Consider the following 17,910-nt stretch of genomic DNA (forward strand, 5'->3'; position numbering starts at 1 on the left):
CCTCCAGGTCTCACTGTATTTGCCCACGTGAGCGTTGAATCCCCCAGCAGAACAAGGGAGTCCCCAGGAGCAGCACTCTCCAGTACCCCCTCTAAGGACTCCAAAAAGGGTGGGTAATCTGAACTGTCGTTCGGCCCGTAAGCACAAATGAGAGTCAGGACCCGTCGCCTCACCCATAGGCGGAGGGAGGCTACCCTCTCGTTCACCGGGGTAAACCCCAACGTACAGGCGCTGAGATGGGGAGCAACAAGTATGCCAACTCCTGCCCGATGCCTCTCACCTTGGGCAACTCCAGAGTGGAAGTATGTCCAGCCCCTCTCAAGGAGACTGGTTCCAGAACCAGAGCCATGCGTCGAGGTGAGACCGACTATTTCTAGCCAGAACCTCTCGACCTCACACATTAGCTCCGGCTCCTTCCCCACCAGAGAGGTGACATTCCAAGTCCCAAGAGCCAGCTTCTGCAGCCGAGGATCAGACCACCAGGGTCCCCTCCCTTGGCCGCCACCCATCACACAACGCACCCGACCCCTTTGGCCCCTCTCACGGGTGGTGGGCCCATGGGAGGGGGGGCCATGTTTCCTCTTAGGACTGAGCCCGGCCGGGCTCCATGGGTAAAAGCCCAGCCACCAGGCCTGGCTCCAGAGTGGGGCCCCGGTGACCCGCGTCCGGGCGAGGGAACACGAAGTCCAATGTTCTTATCCATCATTGGGGTCTTCGGGTTGCGCTTTGTCTGGTCCCTCACCTAGGACCTGCCTGCCTTGGGTGACCCTACCAGGGGCATGAAGCCCCAGACAGCATAGCTCCTAGGATCATTGGGACACTCAAACCCCTCCACCACGATAAAGTGGCAGCCCAAGGAGAGGAACCCAGGACCTTCTTCAAAAAAATCCCTGGTGGCAAAAATTAATCAGATTATTTTTTTTAGGAAGGTTGTGATATGACCTCCGGGGATTCAGTATAACTGAGCAGATGTACCTGACCTGATTCGAGCTGGAACAGCTGACGAAGCAGCTGAAAGGTGACGAGTTCCTTAAAAAGAAAATTGACCAGCTTGAAAATCATAGCAGGCAAAATAATATTGGTGTTGGGACTAAAAGAAGGCTCTGAGGGAACGGACTCTGTGAACTTCTTCACAACTTGGATACCGGAGGTGTTGGGAGCTGGCGGCCCAGACGCAGCAGTTCAGCCGGTGGAGGTGGAAATTGAATGAGCACACATGACCGTGACTATGGGGTCTAGACCAGGTGAACCATCTCGTACCACCCCGAGACCCATCCCAAGAGAAGATTTTGGCTTTGGCTAAAAAGAGAGGGAATGTCTGCTTCGACAACATAAAAATTTACTTTTTCCCTGATATGAGTCCAGAATTAGCCAGACGCCGCAGACAGCTCATCTCCGTGCTGCAAGCAATTGAAGCAAGAAACATTCCCTGCTACCTCATCTTTCCTGCTTGTCAGAAGGTCCAACCAGACGTTGGAGGAACCTGCTTTTTCGACTCCACTGACGAAGCCTTTAAATTTATCAATAGCCTGGCACAACGGGAGTAACAGATGTCAACAACCAGTGATCATTAACACAGAGTCAGAATCCATAGCAAAATGGATGGTTAAGATGATTTATATTCGTGATTGCCATCAGGTCTACTTCTCCAGAGACAGTGAATAGGATCCATGCTGGTTCCTGGACAACTGGCGGTACAGTGATCCATCCTGATCCTTCTAATTACATATGGCTTATCATTATGGTCTACCAGTCTTTTCTATTTTATTTTAGTTTTGTACTAGGGAGTTGGTGAATACCATTATGTAGAGGTATACTGGTTAATGTCAGATCTATAACCTGACATTCTCGCTGGACAAAAATAAGAACACAGATAGACGGTTAAATTTCTTACAATTGAACGAAGAACTCTGCCCAGGGACAACTCCTTATCTCTGTCTTCGGACCAGTTCTAACCTGCTCCTTTGCAATTGCATATTTATTACATTGAGGCGTGGTTTAAGTTACAAATCATTTGCATAGAAGGAGCGGCAAACACAAAACACAGCTGTCAACACAGAGTCTCTTCTTAAACAATGGTGCCATCCTGCATTTCCAGTTCCCGAGATACTCTGGGTCAGTTCCCGTCCCCCTGTGGGTTGTAAACTTCAGTTCTCATGTCCCTCTAGGTCATACAACTTTGACCCTTAGTCTTTGATGTACTCTCCTGTTAGATGTCACTCTTATCTCCAGGCCATCTGTCTTCCAATTCGGCTTGCTTCCTGCTGCTAAAGGCACACACACTCCAAGAGCAGACCATAGATTCTCACAGTCCTAAGTATTTATATTTGTAATTAGCATAAAAACCTATCAGTTAATGATGTTTCAATCATTTAAAAGTTTGGGATATTGCTTACAAATCGCCTAAAAAACAGTTTTTACCCGATGGCAATCATGGCACTAAATTCAAAGGCATAAGAACTTCTGCTCTTGACACCACTTTGTTATAAATGTAAATTCTGTTGCGACACCTCCAGGCACTGCAACCATCTTCTGATGTCTATTTATTTCTCATTTTGTACTATTTATTTCTTTATCTTGGTATATTACCTATATACACATAACCTGCATCTTAACTCGAGTTGAGCAAATCTCAATCTCGTTGTAATCTGTTGATGACAATGACAAATAAATCTTATCTTATCTTACAGTTCATTGGTTTGCCAATCTTTTATTAAAAGGTATAATTGGCCAAGGCTTCCCTGATGGCTAAGATGTATATTCCAAGAGGAATATGACAGTGTTTGTTTTTCGCAACTATAAATGTTATGAGAGCTTACAGGTTCGGTTTATATGTTAGTTCAGAAAGAAGGAAAAGCAAGCATCTTCGAGTCAGCACGCTAGGTTTGTGTTTGGTTGCCAGGATGTTGAACTGGCAATCGAGAAGAGTGGCGAATGTTAAATGCTATTGTCTTACCCTCTTGTGTCCTCCTCCGCCCCTGGCCGTCCCCGACTCCCACCCCCCCAAAAATACCTTCATCTATCAGAGAGATGAGACAGAGCAGGATTTGTTCATTTTGGCTTTGTTTGGTTACTTAGAGAAACAGGGGAATTGCTGGTCAACTTTTCATCATAGCCAATGTTAGTATGTCCATTGAAATTTGTAACATTTAATGTTAAAGGAATGAATAGCCCTATAAAAAGAAAAAGTGTCATGATTTTAGTAGCTGGTCTGTCCCACATGCAGAAACCCTCAGACAACAAGCAGTTTTAAGGATTTATTTACAAAAAAAATTTGAATCTGCAAGAGTCCACAGCAGGAGGCGCCAGGGTGCGGAAGGTTCAGCACAGCCAAGAATGGACAGGTCCGTCTGTTTGGTCTGGTCTGGAGAGCGGCGGCGGGCGGAACAGGTTTGTGCACAGTGGAGCTGTCACGGAGAAGAGACGGGTCCAAGCTGCCAGCCAGGTAAGGGCTTGTCCGGAAGGTTCTTGGTGGATGCAAATCACCTACGAGTCCGGGGATAACTTGGACTGAGATCCGGGTTTTTGTCTAGGAAACCGCGAGGGTTATTGCTCTGACGTCGGAGTGCTGGCAGCAGCTTCTTCTTATACTGTGCTGATGCTAATGACTCACAGTTGCACTGAGACGTACTTGCAAGCTCCACCGTGGGGCTAGTTTTCTTGAAATGGATTTGAATTCTAATATCTCTAGAAGAGAGCCAAACCCACTGTCCCGGTGCATATTTGGGTGCTGGTCTGCGTCTGTGGTCGGCAAAACAATGGTTATGGTCTGCAGTGTGCTGGAGGGCTGAAACAGTGCTGGACCAGATCCGCTTGCATTGTTGGATATGGTGGCTAACTGAGGTTACAGAAATGTCCATTTCATCTTCCGCTAAGAGAGGTGGCTAGTAACCCAGGTAGATTTTGAAGGGGGAGTGTCCTGTGGCTGATGAGATGTGTGAATTGTGGGCTTACTCCAGACAGACTGAGATCCGGGTTTTCGTCTAGGAAACCGCAAGGGTTAACGCTTTGGCGTCGGAGTGCTGACAGCAGCTTCTTTTTCTTATACTGTGCTAATGCCTCACAGGTGCACTGAGATGTACCTGCAAGCTCCTGCTCACCAACTGAGCTGCTTGACACCATCTGGTGGAGAACTGACAGGTGAAAAATGGAACAGAACCCAACAAAAAGAGTCTATACTTACCTGAAAATATTAAAACCTGATATCGTTTACTTACAAGCATTTGTCTGACAGGAAACAGACAAAAAGAGATTGGGTGGGTCAAGTTCTTTTTCTTCATTTAGTTCAAAATCGAGAGGAACAACAATTTTGCTGCATAAGAACATCCCTTTTGTTGCTACTAAAAGTATGTCTGACCCTTCGGGTAGATATATCATGGTTCAAGGGCAAATGTATTCAGAATCCTGGACGTTTATGAATATATATGCAACTATTTATGATGACAGTCTATTTATGCAGAAGGTTTTTCTTCAGGACTCCCAAGCATCAGGGTTTCTCATGGTGGGAGGGAACTTTAACTTCTGTGTAGATACTGTGCTTGATAGATCTTCAGACAGACCCTGTCTCCTCTCTAAATCAGCTAAAAACAACAATTTTATTTATGGAAGATTTAAAACTAAATATGCTTGGAGGCAGATTTATCCACAGGACAGAGATTATTCATTTTATTCGCATCCACACAATACCCATACCCGAATAGATAATTTTTTGATCTCCAGTCAGATATTTCATCGAGTGATAGATAGTGAATATCTTCTAAGATTACTTAGTGATCTCTCTTCTTTGGTGATGTCAGTGTCTGTCCCTGATAAGGTAGAAGAAAAGTACAGGTGAAGGCTCAACCTTACTCTCTTAAAATTTTCATTAGGAATCAAATTTCTTCATTTTGACAAATAAATCATCCGCTCCAAACATTTTTATTTTTTGGGATACATTAAAAGCATTTCTTCTTTTCTTTTTTTTTAAATTAAAGCATTTATGGGCTGCACAGTGGCGCAATTGGTAGCACTGTTGCCTTGCAGCAAGAAGGTCCTGGGTTCGATTCCCAGCCCGGAGTCTTTCTGCATGGAGTTTGCATGTTTTCCCTGTGCATGCGTGGGTTCTCTCCGGCTTCCTCCCACAGTCCAAAAACATGACTGTCAGGTTAATTGGTCTTTCTAAATTCTCCCTAGGTGTGAGTGTATATGTCCTGTCTGTCTCTGTGTTGCGACAGACTGGCGACCTGTCCAGAGCCTCTCGCTTTGGAACGTTAGCTGGAGATAGGCACCAGCACCTCCCGACCCCGCTAGGGACAAGGGTGTAAGAGGATGGATGGATGGATGGATAAAAGCATTTCTGAGGGGCCAAATTATATCATATTTCAAGGGAATAAAGAAGAAATATAACTTTGAGCTTAAAACCTTCTGACCTTGAAAAAACATACCAACATGCCCCAACATGTACAGAGAACTGGTGAATCTGAAACTAAAATACAACACTATGAATACATACCAAGCATTCTGCCAGCTGAGAATCCAGGAATGGTTTATACTCTGCAGGTGCGAAGAAGGGACTCGAGCAACCAGTTGGAAACAATCCACGGCGTCACGAGGGGAGAAATCCAGAAAGCCAGGACTTGGGAATCCTGGCTTTCTGGAGAATTTCCAAGGCATCACAAGGAAAGTCCTGAGAGAGGAGAGAGAGAGGCAACAAGAATAAATTACTAGGAGTAATTTTGGAGAAAACACAAAGCAAGCTCAGAAGGGGGCAGAGTACCATTACTGGCAACACTCAGGAGTCGAAGTTCTGGCAGCCTGCTCTTCATGTACTCCGGAATGATTAGGTGATGAATAACAGGTGTGCTGAACAGAGTCAGCAGGCACGCCCTCCATGGTGTGCAGCCTCTAGGCACCACCTGGTGGACGAAAAGGGGAGCAGCAAGCAAACAAAAAATCCCCATAGAGAGCCAAACCCCAGTTCCCAACATTTCCATCTCAGCCATCTCCCTCATCCTCTGCCTGATCGGCTTTTCTCTTAAATTTGCCTCTCTCTTTCTGTCTACTTCTCCTTTTCATCTCCCTCTGTCATCTTTTGTGTGTATGTTTTCATTACTGTTATTTTTCAAGCACTGAGTTTGAAAAATACAGGTTTTGCCTTCAGTTTCTGCTCATTGTTAGTGTTATCTATTTGTTTGGACCAAAAAAAACATATTTTCTTCTTGAGCTTCTAAAGACAGTGTGTCTTTCTTTTTCAGTTTTAGATTCTGATATCAATCCTAGTCTCCTTCTCAGAACCAAAGCGTTTCCTCTCCTGATGCTCTTTGTCAACCTTTTGTTTCCTTTTTTCTGTTTCCTCTTGCTCAAAACTTTCAGCTTTGTGCAACAAGACTTTTCTTGAACTAGGACATTTCTCTTGGTTACTTTTTTATTACATGATTATTTCTCCTCTTGATTTTGCAGGAAATTCTCTATTCATTGTTTTCTTTTTATTATCTTTTCAGCTTTGAAGAGGTAAACTCTCCTCATTTCAATCATGTGGCCTGAAAGAACTCTTGGTGTCTTGTCTCCATTCTGAACATTTTCCATCTCCAGCTCCATCTTTTCGCACGTTTCTCTCAAACTCATTCAGCAGCCCTCTAATTGGCTCTCCAGTAGTAAATCATCCAGGATTTAACATTATACTCGTCGTCAATAGGTATTGTTTGTAAAACTTTGCAGCTGCTACCACTTCCAGATAAGGAAATGATTACCTTCTTCACACAATGATCTTCCTTCTGGGACAGGAAGTTATTATATTTGTTGGTTTAATATGTCTTCTCCATCAATGAGACTGCTGGTAAAAAGTCAATAAGTATTATTCTCAAATAGATTTTATCCTTAGGAAGTGTCTTTTAAAAGTTTTACATTTGTTAGAGGAAAGAAACTGATATATGTTTTTAGAAGTTTTACAAGTAAAAATATAAAAAGTGTAGAGTGTGTTTGTATTCAGCCATTGTGAACCAATTAGAACAACATTTGTGCAGCAGGAGTGGAAGAGCAAAGTCCAAAATAATTTATACCCGAGGCAGATTTAGATTAAAGTAACCTTTTAATTTGATCAACAGGTCCTCCTAACTCAGGGACTGGGAACTCATGCAAACAGCTGGTAGGTCATTATGGGAAAGTTTAAATTGTTCTAATTCCAATGAAGGATTTTCCATTTGGCATAGATACTGTACATTTGGATATATAATTTTGGAATAAAATGTAGAAAACAGCTACAATTCAAACTGAAACTCCTTCGACATCATTTCATTATCTTCTGAGAGAGACCCGGCTCTCTTTTGTTTGAATGAAGACAATTGTTTATCTAAATTTCCCAGATGTGTGAGTGATTTTAGGCTATAGTATGTGGTTTTTGTCAAACTTCAGATGAAATTTATTATATTTTTCTTTTTGTATAAAAGCTACATGTATGAAGTGGTGCAACTTCTGTGGTTCATGCTCCGTCTGTCCATCCTATCAGCGGAGCAGACGGTAATGTCTTGATAATTTTCATTTTCAGGTGATTAACTCTGTTAGATATTGTTTTATAGCTTCAACCTGCTTTTAATCTTCAACTATTTCTCCCTTATCTACCTGTCTGCCATGTTCCTTGGTTTTCATGATGTACTCTATTCACATCAAACCTCTGAAGCTTTAACAGCCTGGATTTATACTGAAATTAGGCTCCATGATTCACATAGGAATATCAGTGTGAATGGAGCTAAATACAAACTGTATTTTGGGACGTGCCGTGGTGGCGTAGGGGATAGTGTGACCCACGTTTGGAGGCCTTGAGTCCTCAACGCGGCTGTCGAGGGTTCGATTCCCGGACCCGGAGATATTTGCCGCATGTCTTCCCCTTCTCTCCTTCCCCCTTTCCTGTCAGCCTACTTTCATATAAGGGACACTAGAGCCCACAAAAGACCCCCTGGAGGGGAGAAAAAAAAATTGTATTTAGAAAGACAAAATGTGCAAAACTTAACTGGTATAAAAGCAGTTTACAAGACAGTGCATCATTACCATTGTAAGACTTTACTTAAAGCAAGGAAGGTATTTATATTAAATTGTGAAATAACAAGTGTCCAACACAAAGCTTTATAGAGCCAGTTTTACCCATTTTAAAACATCCCGGCTTATAAAAGCTTTCCTGGCCACAACAGAGTCTCTGGGCTCTCGTTTGAAGGGGATTTCTCCCTTCTTTCTGTAAAAAGCAACAAGTTCTGTGAAATTCATGAGCAGTCGCTTCTCCTTTGAGGTCTATCTTCAGATTTTCAATAAAGATTGTCAGGGCAAAACCTTCAGCGTTTCAGCCTTTTGTATTTGTATTTGCAGAGGGATGTGTACTTGCACAGTTTTTTATTATTTTTTTATTTCAGATTGAATCAATTCTTCCATCTTCCAATGAAATGTCTGCCATGGCACATCCAGCCTAAAGCACTAAATTCTGCAATCCAGTGTCTTTATTTATGTACAACACCCAAAAAATGCTGGTAAGCCTCCTTTTCTCTCTACTGATGTCTGTTTTTGTGAAGGAAGCAAAACTATTGAACTATGTGAATCATCTGCAAAATTGATGAACAAAGAGTCCATATAGTAGGGAGATGGATGTGTGATATAGTCATATGATGTTCAATCCAGTAATATACATCATTGTGCCTTTCTGATTAGCCTTTCTGTTATCTGCTAAAAGTGTCTCTCTCTCATTGGTTTTGCCCTCTCTCATTGACATGAGAAACTAGCTTCCTTCTGAATTATGTCTGATGTCACTTTGCTTCCTCTGACTTTATATTCAAGCTCTGCACTAATACAAAAATAGCTCTTCCACACCGAAGAGGGTTGCTGTTAGTGTTTATAACTGATATGTGTAACTGATACACTAGCTGATATTTTGTCATTGTAAACCCCCCCCACACACACACACATATATATATATATATATGGTATGTTTGGCATCTATTTTGTGTTGTAGCTAATCCACATAGGATTATTTGTTATTTCATATTTCTTTTATCTAATGTGCAATGTAAATTATTCGTCCAGTTTGGATTCTGGCCTATATGGTAGGGTGACCATATTTTAATTTGGGGAAACCAGGACAACCTGGAGCGGGGGGGGGGGAGCTCTAAAAGCGGGGAAATTCCATGCATTTGCACTTTGGCATGTTGTTGGCATACTGACAGCAACGCTATCTATCTTCTGATTAACAACAGGGCTGCCTGTACTGACGCTGCTCAGGGATTACATCACACGCAGCGCCGTGCGCAGTGCCCTAGTGCCTGTAAATTTAATGGTCCAATGAAGGAAATTTAAAAAACAGGACATTTCCTCATTTTCTAAAAAAAAACCCCGGATGCCCGGGACAGAACATGAAATACGGACATGTCCCGGGAAATACGGACGTTTGGTCACTGAACATCTAGTGCTTTCAACACTACGACAGTGAGATTATGAAGTCAAAAGGTATAGTGTTTCACAAGTCAGTAAAAAGTTTTAATCAAAAAAATAGTGAGGGCGTGAGAAATAGGTTATGCTAGGCCATGCTAGTTTGACTTTGACAACCTTTACATGTACATGTGCTTCTCAACTCTGTACTGGCTCAGTTAATACAAAAGAAGGATGATCTACACACAAACTCTCACTGATAATCAATAGAGCAGGTGTTTAAATTAGCTAATTAACCACCATTCATATTCATGCGACCATTTATCAATATTCATGAAATAATATATATCAATGGTAGTATAGTTGCACTGTTTTATCCTTTTAAACATTTAACCTCTTTTGTAAAACTGGAGTGTTAACTGGAGTACTGGAGTACAGTATCTACTGTATATTCTCTAGCAAATAAGCACAAAGACTGCTGCTTTAGACATATTAGCTAGGTATGCTAACTGCTATAATAGACTAAAAAGACAGAAGCATCAACTCTATCTTTGTTTTATAATACTAAAGCAATGTCACAGAAAGGGGCTATGTTGTCTTTGCTCATAATACAAATAATGAATTACATGAAAATTCTATGAAGTCAAATTCAATCTATAGAGACATACATGGAGAAAAAGCAGCAGTCAGAAAGTTCTATTGGCCCGAAATTCTGTGGCACTCAGACACCGGCAGAAGACATGCATGCTGAGAATCGAATTTTGGATAATCTTGGGGCGAAGCTCAGGGTAGTCTTCCCCTGAGCTCAGACACTGGTGGTGGAGCAGAACCCAGAGAGGAAGGAGGGTGGAGACAGGGAGGTGGTGGGTCAAAACACGGCTGAAGCAGGTGGATCCGTGGTTGTTTGGCCTTTTGAAGGAGCTCTTGCGTGGTGATTGGCTGGGGTGGAGTGACAATCCGTTGCTGGTTGGCTGAGGTGGAGGTGTGGTATTTTGATGATGCAGGTAGGCTGAAGAGAGTCTCACAGCTTGAATTTACGCCTAAGCTTCTTTTAAAAATAGTTGTAAAAGAGAGCTAATATTGGTACCAGCAGCTCAAAGATTCACAAAAACAAATGGAGATCTGGAATCAGCCCAAAGTTCTGGTCAAAACCTCTCTGGTTCTGTTGGACTGAAGACTTCATTTTCCAAAGGGAAGATACAGAGCAAGGATTCTGGGTCACTGGTTCTGGTTCTGATCCACTAGTGAGGATGAGCAACACATCATCTACGCAGGTGAAATGACACCTTTATTATATAGTGAGAGCATTAACAAAGCCAATAAAGCAAACCCAGTGGGGCAGTCACTGCTAACCCTTATTATTAATAATTCTGTCAACCTGTCATGTTGTGTTTTTCTGTGTGTTTATTTCGAGTTTTCTGTGTCGCCGTGTTGTCCTGTTCTCCCCTCGATTACTCCCAGGTGTTTCTTGTTCCCTAATTACCTCCTGTGTGTGTCACCTGTGTGTCTGTGTCTTTGTCGGGTCCTTGTCGTTGTCAGCGTTATTCTGTTGCTATGTCCACTGGGTTAACCTGTTGCTACCGGCGTTGAGCCTTGGCTCAACTCAGCCGTGCTGCCAGGTGTTTGGACTGTGCTTTCTGGATTACTTTACATTAAAACCTTCATTACTCATCTTACCTGGGTCTACAAGCGTCTGCCTCACCACCAACACCACCACGTTATGACACCACCCAGCGTTATTAAAGCCCATCTAAGGCACAGGGCTAAGCCTGCCAACAAAGCCCAAAAGATTTTTTGAATGTTTAACTTTTACTACTCCAGATATTTCAGTTTGTTTGGAAGATGCTGTGCTGTGTGTGCCAAAAATGTCAAGAAACTGAATCAAAAGAGGAGGTATCCTTTATAAATAAAAACCACAACTGATCAGTTTGTGAAAGTCATGGCCTGAAAATGAGAAACAGTCCAACTAACCCCTGACAGAAAGCTAGAGGGAAGCTTAAGCACAACCAAAGCCTTATTAGAAATAGCTGTAATTAAGGGTGTTTGTCAAAAAAAAAGCAACATCTCAGAAAAAAGAGAGAATAAAATCCTGGTGGATGTATGACTGTTGCACAAGAATCAGGCAGAAAAATACTGGCAACACTTTTCACTCACCACAATTTAAATCATTATTTACTATGTTGTGATTGAAGTTTGAGGTCAAGATTCAATCGCACAAATTAAGCGATTTCTTCCACCTTTTTAAAAACAGGATATAAATTCCTTCTTATCCTTTACTCAAATAACAAGCAAACATACACTTCCAAGAAAAACACAGATGCGATCCATAAGTTTATTTTCCATTTTTCTGCAGTTACATATATCCAGTAGAACTATCTTTATTTTATTAGTTTTTTACTTATATAGAGCACAGAGTGAACAGAGAAAGGCTGAAAACTGCATTTTATATCTAAAATAATAAAGCTGAGTTTGGGGCATACTCATTATAAATGAAACAGGACACTGATTAAAATCAATGTCACCACTGACATGGTTTGGAGAGCTCATACATATAGAAAAGGCTTCAGGCCAATCCAAGTGAGCGAAATTTGCAAACCATGCAAGACCTTGGGACTCTGGCAGCGGGACGCTGCTGCATTATCTGCGGATGGTTGCAGTAGGCCAGAGGGTGGCATTTTGAAAATACTTCTCCTTGTTCTACACAGATGTCTGCTTGTTTTGGTTTTTTCTCTCTTTTTTACAAGCATACATCCTGTCTTGCTGTTTTTACCCAGATAATGTGAGGAACACGGCAGTCTGATGGGGCGTGAACTGGACCCCATTTTTCTACTCCACTGCACCGGGAGCCACGTTGACTCTTTGCTGCAGAAAGTTGAAGAAACATCTGTCCTTTTAAGATTTAGCAGACCTGAACACAAACACTAACAAATTTTCATAAAAGCCTGACATTATTACAGAAGCTGCATATATATATATATACTGTATATACAGTGTGTGTGTGTGTATGTATGCTGCATGTGCATATGCCTAATTGATAAAACACATGATAGCATTAAAAATTATATTTTTACTCAAGCTCTCATAAATGTCATTGAAAGAAAAAAATCCAAAATAAACAGCATAAATAATAATGGCGATTTGCATGTAAGAAAATTTCTAATGTTTTCTTACATGCATGGAAATGTTTATTGCCATTAGCAATGTGTAAGTAAAAATAATGCTGCATGCAATATTGATTATAAATACTAATGTAATAGTTCCCTCATAGCTGATCATTTAAAGCTACAATACATAATCAATAATGGACAACTAATAGTGTTATAGCACAGAAACTAGTCAATTATTGCAAAAAGTATACACATTTGGTTTCAGTTACACATCAAAGTAATTTTTTTGTCTGAGCCTGCAGGATTTCCATCCTGTCTGGAAAAGTGTGGAATTTTATTCCAGTATGATCCAGAACTGGATAAAAATGGAATATGAAATATATTTAAATTTCCAGAAATTATTTCCTCTTTTGTCGTCTAATCTGTTGTAACCTCCCTTGTACTTTTTTATTCAATATTTTAAAACAAATATAACAACTGAAAGTTATCTCTATAAAACTCTGACATGTAGGAACCTTTACAACTCCACAAAATCCACTTCAGACAGATCTGAACTATCCCTTTAAGGTGAGGATTCATTCTCTTTTAAACAGGCAATGTATAACTTTTATACTTTTGGCTCTCTGAGGACACTTTTTGAATATTTTCAATATTAAATCAGGTGGAAATGTTAATTGCCATTAGCTATGTACTCAGATACTGAGTAGTTTACCAAATACCTTTTACACTTGCTTAATTAAACATGTTTAAGGTATGCTACTCTGATTGGAGCACAATTTTGGGATACTCTAAATGACCTCTATGCATGAACGACTACTCTATGGATCACTTTTTAAAAACAAAAAACACATAGAATAATGTCTATCACTGCAGTGGACATCCCACCCCATGTGAGTAGGTTGATGTGCCGTGGTGGCATCCCTTATTTTGATTTCTGAAAGGTGGCAACCTTAGGTACAACACTTGTTTCAAGGTGGACAATGACACTTTCATCAGTTTCTGCCAACATTTTCAGAATGTCTTTGCTTCCCATCACTGGTTGGTTTACATGTTTTTCACCAAAACACATCCATAACTTTGAACCATGATTCTCTTCCTCATGTTTTGTCTCATTTCTTTTTATTTTAGAATGACGTCACACAGGGAAGCAGTCAGTATGTTTGAGGAAAAATCCATTGTGGGAACAACCTGGTTATGGTTTAATCGTCTTTCCACTTTCAGATCCCTGCACTAATATTTCTGACTGGAACCTTCAGTAATCTAGAAATGGAAATGCCATCAGTAACTGGTGGCGGCCATCATTATGCTGCTTTCGTGTGACATCATCGTAATGAAACACCATCGACTGGGACTGAATCAGCTGATAATAACATATATAATATATATATAATTATATAATTATTTATATATAATTATGTGTTGTCCTTAAGACATTCCTATAAATAAGTAAGTTCATAAGGTTGAATAAATAATTCTAAAAGTATTTCATTGTAATTAAAATGATTGCAAGTTGTTTAGACAAATAATTTATGCTTTATATAAGTTTTTATAAAGAATGCTTTATCGGTAAATTCTACTTCCGGTTCCGGTTACGTACTTCCGGTATTCCGTTTTTGCTAAAAACAAAGGTTCACATGCAAGAGGCAGCATGGAAATGTTATCCGATGCCATCCACTCTGAATTATCATGCAGGAACGCCGTAAGTTACATCATATGGCAGTTTATACTGTTTAGTTGGATGTTATTGTTGATTTTCCTGTAATGTTATTTTAGCGAACTTGAACCACTTAATTTGGGCATATATCTCTCTACATGTTGAGATAGAGTATATTTTCTGTCATTTCAGTTTTCACCACATGTTCATGAAGACAATTAAACAAGCTGTAACTGAACTCCAGGGTCTTCATTTGTGGTTTAACTCGGTGTCACCAACAGCTACGTTGAAAACACTACAGTGAAAAGGCGGCAATTGATTATTCTCCACGATCAAAATGGCATCCAGCAACAACTCTGCATGCAGCCGTTCTTCTGGATCAGCAGTAAGTGCTACTTACGCTCGAGCTAAAGCAGAAGCTGCTAAGGTGAGAGCATCTTATGCAACCAAAGAAGCACAGTTAAAAGTTGAAAGAGCACAAAGTGAATTGGAAAAAGCTAAAATAGAGGCAACATTGGAAGTGATAACATTACAAAAGGAAGCTGATGCTGCTGTGGCTGAAGCCCAAGTGCTGGAGGAAGCTGAAGCAACACAAGAGGAGCCCGACAGGAGAAAAGCTCTGTCAGAAAAGTCAATATTAGAACGTACAAGTGAATACGTACAATCTCAAATGGGCATAATACAATCTCCATGTCCTGAAAAAGCACCAACCACCTCTCGCCCACGAGTAAGCTCACTCGATACATTTGTATCATGGCATCCTCACGTTGAACACAGTGTAGAGCCACAACTCATCAGCTCTGAACAAAAGCTCACTAAGGACAATGTTGCTGCCCTAAATATGCCCAGTCAGACTATAAGTGAAATGAAACAAAACGCTCACTTCAACCCAACTTGCTCACCGTTCACGCCTCACCGCAACACCCCAGCCAGCATTTCATACCCAGTTGAGCCATTTGCACAATACATAGCAAGGAGAGCTGATCACTTCGGGCCTTTACCAGTTTGATGATAGGCCAGAGAATTATGGAGCATGGTACTCTTCATTTTGTAGTGCAACAGCGGATGTTCACCTAAGTCCCATTCAACAGCTAGATCTCATGACAAAATGGTTAGGGAAAGAGTCGAGTGATCAGGTAAAACGCATACGCTCAGTACATGTCAACAACCCTACATTGGCTCTACATAAAGCATGGGAGAGACTAAACGAATGTTATGCGGCTCCTGAAATAATCGAAAAGTCACTCTTCCAACGATTGGACAGTTTTCCAAGAATAACGGTCAAAGATAACATCAAACTGCGTGAACTAGGGGATCTACTACAAGAGATTGAAAGCGCCAAGGAAGATGGCTACCTCCCTGGCCTACAATATCTGGACACTTCTCGCGGAATTAGGCCTATTGTTGAAAAGCTCCCACACGGTCTTCAGGAAAGGTGGATGTCACATGGATCTCAATATAAAGAGGAAAATCGAGGCTGTTTCCCACCCTTTAAGTATATCTGCCAATTCGTGTGCAAAGAGGCTAAGAGACACAATGATCCAAGTTTCCACCAACAATACGGCCAAACACACTCAAGACCAGAAAAGAATTCAAAGAACTTTTTCTCTAGTAAACCTATTACTGTACACAAAACCAATATCTCTGTCCCCAACAACGACTTTAACAGGAACTGCCCACTGCATAATAAGCCACACCCACTCAAAAAATGCAGGACGTTTCGGAACAAACCACTCACTGAAAGGAAGGCCTTCCTCAAAGAGAAAGGAATATGCTTAAATGCTGCTCTTCAGTCACTCATCTTGCAAAGGACTGTAAATCTGCAGTAACAGGTTCTGAATGTGATAGCACAAGCCACGATACAATCATGCATCCTGGTTCTCCAGCCCAGATCAACAAGGCTCCCTCACTGGCACAAGAGAATGGCGGGGAGGGAGAAAACAGTCCTGACACAGTTGATGTCATAACAAGCTGCACAGATGTGTGCGGACCAGGTCAGTGGGGTCGTTCATGTTCTAAGATATGTCTTGCGTGGGTGTACCCTTTAGGTTGCAAGAACAGAGCAGTCAAAGCTTATGTAATATTAGATGATCAGAGCAATCGTTCCCTAGCCAGGCCAGAGTTTTTTGAACTTTTTGACATTAAAACTGAACCTTTCTCCTACAATCTCAGAACATGTTCTGGTGTGGTAGAAACATGGGGCAAAACGGCTCAAGGTTTCCAGATTGAGTCACTAGATGGGTCGGTAGTTATTCCTCTACCCCCGCTCATTGAGTGTCAGGACATTCCCAACAACAGAAGTGAAATCCCAACCCCTAGCGCAGTACTTCACCAGCCACATCTTCAATCCGTAGCAAAGTACCTCCCAGAACTAGACCCTAAGGCTGAAATACTCTTGTTACTTGGGCGAGATGTTTTACGGGTGCACAAGGTCAGGCAGAGGGTTAATGGCCCTCATAATGCTCCATTTGCCCAGCGTTTAGATCTAGGATGGGTTGTAGTAGGGGAGGTTTGTCTGGGTAATCTTCATAGGCCGACCGTCAGCACTCTAAAAACAGTTGTCTTAGAAAATGGTCGCCCAACAGTTTTTGAGCCATGCAACAGTCTTCTGCAACTCAAAGAAATGCCACACACGAATAGACTGAGTAAAGCACCTGAGCAAGCCTTGGGACAAACCGTTTTTAACCGGACGGAAAATGACAATAAACCAGCTCCTTCAATACAGGACGCCATGTTTATCAAAATAATGGACAATGCTATGTACAGAGATGAGGACAACAGTTGGGTCGCCCCACTTCCGTTTAAAGAACCTCGCCAGCGGCTGCCAAACAACAGAGAACAAGCACTCACAAGATTCTCATCCTTAAAACGCAACCTAAACAGAAAACCAAGAATGCAAGACCAATACGTGGCCTTCATGGGAAAGATCTTTTCTAATGGTCATGCTGAGTTGGCACCCCCACTGAAAAAGGATGAGGAATGTTGGTATCTTCCGACATTCGGAGTTTATCACCCACAAAAGCCAGATCAGATCAGAGTTGTTTTCGACTCTAGTGCTCAGTACCAAGGTGTCTCACTTAACAATGTCCTCCTTACTGGCCCTGATCTAAATAACACACTCCTTGGTGTTCTTCTCCGCTTCCGGACTGACAGCATTGCAATCATGGCAGATATACAGCAAATGTTTCACTGTTTTATGGTGCGTGAGTACCACCGTAACTTCCTCCGTTTTCTTTGGCATAAAGACAATGATTTAAACAAGGAAGTTATCGATTATCGCATGAAAGTCCATGTATTTGGCAACTCACCATCTCCTGCTGTTGCTGTTTACGGACTTCGCAAGGCCATCAGAGTAGGTGCAAAGGAATACGGTGCTGATACTGTCAAGTTTGTGGAGAGGCACTTTTACGTAGATGATGGCTTGGTTTCTGTTCCTTCTTCAGCTGAGGCAATAGACTTGCTTCAAAGAACACAAGCTTCACTCGCTGAATCTAATTTGCGCCTGCATAAGTTTGTTTCTAACTCACTGGCAGTTATGCAGGCCTTCTGCCCAGAAGACTGTGCAGCAGTCGTTTAAGACTTAAATTTAAGTGGGGAAGAAATACAGTCCCAGCGAAGCCTTGGTCTTATTTGGGAAATGACAACTGACACATTCACTTACTCAGTAGCCGACACAAACAGACCATTTACCCGACGTGGTGTTCTCTCATCCGTCAACAGTGTCTTTGATCCCCTGGGCCTATTGGCACCAGTCACAATCCAAGG

Source organism: Xiphophorus maculatus, chromosome 1 (assembly GCF_002775205.1).
Source record: "Xiphophorus maculatus strain JP 163 A chromosome 1, X_maculatus-5.0-male, whole genome shotgun sequence".
NCBI lineage: Eukaryota > Metazoa > Chordata > Actinopteri > Cyprinodontiformes > Poeciliidae > Xiphophorus > Xiphophorus maculatus.